Raw genomic sequence first — 5,529 nt, 5'->3', positions numbered from 1 at the left:
AATAAAACAAAACAGAGAAATTCATTAATTCACATTTTCACAAGCCTTGGATGTGTGTTAAAAGACCAGATTTAAAAGTGCAGTAAAAAAGTAAGCTGAGGACAGGAAGAGATAAAAGTATTTGCCAAGGTACATATTTAAAAAAAATGTGGCAAATTTCACAATTAAAACACGAGCAAAAGGAGCAAAAGGAAACCCCCCCCCCCAAACCAAATCCATACATGTAAAGACAACTATACTCTGTAAGAACTCTGCTTCTCAACAGCAGAAGATAACTCAACTAACATATCATTTATTCTCATTAATTGTATTTTTCTTCATGGACAAAGAGTCATAATGAAGGGATAAAAAAGGACATAGACCGTAAAAAAGCAAAAAAAAAAAAAAAAAAATCCCCAAACTGCTCTTTTGTCAAAGAGTTTCAGTAAAGTTTTAAGTAAAATCAAATAAATTTTTCCCAAACTAAGTTCTGTTCAGCATTTAGCTTCATTATGCTTCTCTCTTTCTCATGAATTGCTGCTGTTCCTGTTCCATAAGCTGAATGTGTGGATTTTGGTTTAAAGACAGAAGAAAACAATCTAAAAACAAACATAATTGAAAGATTATAGACTCCTAAATGTTTGTGCAAACTAGGCAGAAAAAGCTCGCACCAGCCTTTTATCCCGACTGTCTGTTATGATAGTGATGATGTCTATATTTGACATCCTGCCACACCGAGAATTATTGTTTGCTGACCGAGGTTGGAGCGGAGACTAACAACATTTGAAGGGGTTATATGTTCAGAACTCCAAATTACCTTATAAATCCCCCAATATAGGTCCAAAAATGTTTTTTTTAATCAAATTTTGTTTTATCTTTTGCATCTTATCTCATCTCCGGACAGGAATCGTAGAATCCACCCATAATTATTCTTCCATTTCCCACTAATTTACTGCTGTATCTGTAATATAGAAATAGATAGGAAATGCAAAACATGCTCAAAACAGGCGCTTATTGCTCAAAACTGCAGGACTTTGCATTTAGTCTTTAGTGGTTGCTTAGTAAGCAGGTTTCATTGTGATTCCACCTCCCAGAGCTTCCTATCTTCATGAGAATCCAACATAAAAATAAAAATGCATTTAATTTGTTTCCGTATCTCTTATCAGGATTTCCCTCTGATTTGAAATATCTCCCAAGTGAGTTAAAATATGGTTCATAAAAGAAAGAAAGTTATCAAAAACTGTACCACAGCTGACTTTTTTATTATTTTTTTTACATGTCCTCATCCTTGACTTCTGTTGTGGTGTTACTTCCATCGGTTGTCTTCTTTGTCGCTCAGCTTAAGGATCGACTGTGTTCCTTTGAGATGAGCTTGTTCCTAAAAAGGAAGCCCACTTGGGAGTCGGCTGGGTAAATACAGGAAGTGGGCCTGTTCTGAGTGTCTGCCCTGAACAGACGGTGCATCCTGTCCTCTGCACAATGCTGACACGCTGCAAACTTCACCTACATGCTGATTCAAATGGTTCCCACAACACTTGACCCATATTAGAAATTTCTTTGACAGAAACACGTACCTTGAATCAGAAATCTTGACAACCAAAACTTAAACTTTTAATTTTTTAGCCCAACATTAATCGCAGATGATCAATAGGATGCAGTTTTGGCCAAACATCACATTTCCATGCAGCATTTATGACCCAAAAAAGGCCTTCTAAGACTCTATCCCCAAACTGTTTGTGGGATTTGACTGCATGTGTGGTGGCGGGTCACTCTTTAGATGCTGCTTGTGAGGTAAGTCCTGTCTTGGTAAAGAGAAATAATGTAATCCTACAATGATTCACACAATTTAACCCTTGTTCTATCCTATGACCCCACCCTTACATTGACGTGTTCTTCCTACCATGACAAAGGTGGATAAAGGTGGAAAGATTTCATGTAATCCATGGACACCAGTGAAGATCACAAATCATTGAAGAAAAAAGGTTCAGAGCACTGTCTAGTGGGTCTAGATGACCCAACTCCCAATGTTAAAGTGCCTAGAATAGCACAAGGGTTAAGTAAAAAAAATGTATTCTTCATTACCTGCAGCCATGGCCAGGAGTCACCGGGTTGAGCAATCATCTGCCAACCTCTTGGTCAGTGGTTCAAATCCCAGTCTTGATATTGTTATTATGTCAGTGGCTCAGACACTTCACCACATCGCCCTAAACGTTAAGAAACCTGTAAATTGCGTTGGATTAGAGCACCAGGTTATTGACATTTTCAAAGTAGAACTAAAACATCTAGAGATCACAGGAACCCCTGTGGGCAGAACACACCTGAAAAACACGAGACGACATGAAAAATGAGTTCATAGGTTTAAAGCAAAAGCAGGTTCAGCTACATCATATACATACAAGCCAACAAGCCAGGTGAGTGGAGTCTGAATGAACAGGTTTTTGGCACGACAGACGTGGATGTTTGAAAAACAAGCAGGACGGTTCATCCACTGAACATGAACTGCTAAGCAGCTGAAATCTGATGAAGAGAAACATTGTTCTTTATTTGCCGTAAAACAACACAGTCAAAACCCTGTTTATGCATTTGCACAATTAATACATTTTTTTAAGACAAATATAATGATGTTCGTTGATTCCAGACTTTTTGGATGTTTACTTCTTGAAATGCTTTAAAATAAACTTTTTATTTATTAAATATACAATATAATAAATATTTTGACTATTCATTAAAATAGGTCCGCTACTGTGATGGACAAGCAAGTTGTACAAACTGGTTTCATTATTATTTTAAGTCATTAATATACAAAATGAGGTGACATTCAAATGGAAAAAAAGTTGTTGTTTTTTCCAGATTTTGTTCTTACAAGCACTGACAGGAGCCAAAAATTAAAAAAAAACTGTTTCGTCTCTCCTGTTGTCTTCAGAGTGCACTGGGTTCAGTCCTCTCAGGAAGAGGTGCAGAAGTGCAAATCACAAAATCTCAACGTGCATTCAAGCCCGGGAGGTTCCAAAATAAACGGACAGGTTTTATTTCACACATGTACAAAGGTCAAAACACATGAATATGTGTGGCAGTGCGAAGGATCGGGGTCCTTGACTCTGGATTATGGGAAACCTTTTAATCGGGTTCAGGTTGCAGAATGAGAAGCAGGGGTCCCATAGCTGCTGCTGACGAATGCATCACAAAAGAAATGCAAGTCCGTTTCCAGATATGATGATGTTTATGTAACAAGGGTTCGGCTTGTTTTTATGTCAAGCTGAGCTGCAGTGGTATAAAAACACTGTTGTGCCCCTTTGCAACGCTAAAAAAAACACACCTGCAAACTGTTAATGCAAAATGAATCACTTCTAATGTACATTTTTTAAAATAAACAATTTCATTTACAAAAATTGAATTAAAGAACGTTTTTTGAACTTATCAAAGTGTTGTTGACACAAATACCTGAGCAGATAGGCGGTGATAGTACATTTATTAGATGCTAGAGGTTCATTTAAAGCTGTTCTATAAAGTAGATAAGAAATGACTGTTTACCACATCAGAAGTCTCAACAATTTTCTGTCTTTATTTAAGAAAAAACATTGTATTCTGGTTGTTTTGATAAACTGGTTCTACTTTTTTTTTTCAATTGAGTTTATATTACAGTAAACATAAAACACAGAAGATGCCTTGACTTTTATCACATGACATTAAAACACGCAAACAGCCGTTTTCACGTTGATGTCCTGGGGGGTCAGAGGAACGCATTGGTCTAACATATTTGCAGCTTTCACTCAAGTGCTCCATTGAAATTCCATCTTCATTTAATCAATTTTGTGCAAGCTTGGTTTTACTCCATATACCAGCTACCAGGATTTAGGCAATTCTCATGTTTCTAACTGCTTTTAGTGTGTCCGGTCCAGGAAGGTCAGAGACCTCTCCTGCATTTACCTCACCTCTTGTTTGGTGGGGATTGGGATGGGCGCCAACCGTTGGCTGGATATACAGTCAATGGGTCCAACTTTGAAGGTTGTATGAAGATGCATGAAACAAAAACAACTCCACTGTGAAAATGTTGTTTGTGCAAGATTGCCCTCATGTGGTCATGTGTCACAGGAGTCCTCCTCTGCGTTGACAAACAGAGTTAAATTCTTGTTTGAAGAAAATAATCTCTTAACCCTTGTGCTATCCTAGGCACTTTAACATTGGGAGTTGGGTCATCTAGACCCACTAGACAGTGCTCTGAACCTGTTTTCTTCAATGATTTGTGATCTTCACTGGTGTCCATGGATTACATGAAATCTTTCCACCTTTATCCACCTTTGTCAAGGTAGGGAGAACACGTCAATGTAAGGGGGGGGTCATCTAAGATAGCACAAGGGTTAAAGGCTTACAGGCTTGTCCCAGGAAGTGCAGGTACATGAACTACACGTTAGATGCCATTTAATTGTCTAATCTTTAATCCTTCTGCTATCTTAGATGACCCCACCCTTACATTGACGTGTTCTCCCTACCATGACAAAGGTGGATAAAGGTGGAAAGATTTCATGTAATCCATGGACACCAGTGAAGATCACAAATCATTGAAGAAAAAAGGTTCAGAGCACTGTCTAGTGGGTCTAGATGACCCAACTCCCAATGAATCGAACTGCTTAAAAGTTTTTAGTGGTAAAAATGATCAATAAATATGATATGTCAACTTACTAGCTCTAAAAAGCTTTAAAAGTCTTTGATCATTTGAGCTCAAACTATTATGACAAGTTTGTTGAAAAACAATGATTTAGAGCTTGCATTAAAAAACGACCACATCAGTTGGTCTACCAAAAGGTGGTTAGATTCATGTTGCATAAACTATGTAACAAACTCGGAAAAATGTTAATCTTTATTATGCAAAACGCAAAAAACGTAGGTGGTTCCATCTTAAGTTTTCCTTTTTTTGTTCCTTTTCGGAAGAACAAAAAACAAATGTAGGGACTGCCAAAGCCCAGAATCGACTCGGTAAAAAAACTAAAATATAAAACAACATTTTTGAATTTAATGCAAATACGGTAATTAAAAATAACATAAAACTTCTATTTATAAAGCATGATGTCTATCTTAAGTATTTGAAATAAGAAGAAAAAACATATATTGCTGCCCAGCTGACTGCCGAAACCCGGGATCGAACCAGGGACCTTTAGATCTTCAGTCTAACGCTCTCCCAACTGAGCTATTTCGGCTGCAAACAATCATCGTCGACAAACAGCTAATCTATTACCATTTCATAACACTTCTGCGTATGACGTCGGAGAAGTGCCTGACTTCAATAATTTTAAAACGTTGTGTCTACAATTGTACATTGAATTTTACCAGTCCCCCTCTTTTGTCATTATTGTTTTCTTTGCTAATCCCATTTGCCCCTACCAAGTTTGAACGGACGATGGCGCCATTGTCTGAAAAAAACAACACTACTGCGTCTTAATATGTCAGCATGTAGAAAAAAATGTTAAATGAAAAAGAAAACCTCTCTAAAAGCTTAAACTGCCATTTACGCTATTAGGTTGGGCTTTTACATCCATCATTTAAATGCAGCAA

The 5,529-nt window shown here is 37.4% G+C and overlaps 1 non-coding gene across 1 annotated transcript; it reads right to left on the bottom strand.

The window, feature by feature from the left end:
- Positions 1-5,101: 5,101 nt before the first annotated feature.
- Positions 5,102-5,174, bottom strand: trnaf-gaa. Its single transcript has one exon. It is a non-coding gene; the product is annotated as a tRNA-Phe (tRNA).
- Positions 5,175-5,529: the final 355 nt, after the last annotated feature.

Source organism: Oryzias latipes, chromosome 5 (assembly GCF_002234675.1).
Source record: "Oryzias latipes chromosome 5, ASM223467v1".
NCBI lineage: Eukaryota > Metazoa > Chordata > Actinopteri > Beloniformes > Adrianichthyidae > Oryzias > Oryzias latipes.
Note: the sequence above shows the minus strand (reverse complement) of the source record. Positions and strands in the feature narration are given on the sequence as shown.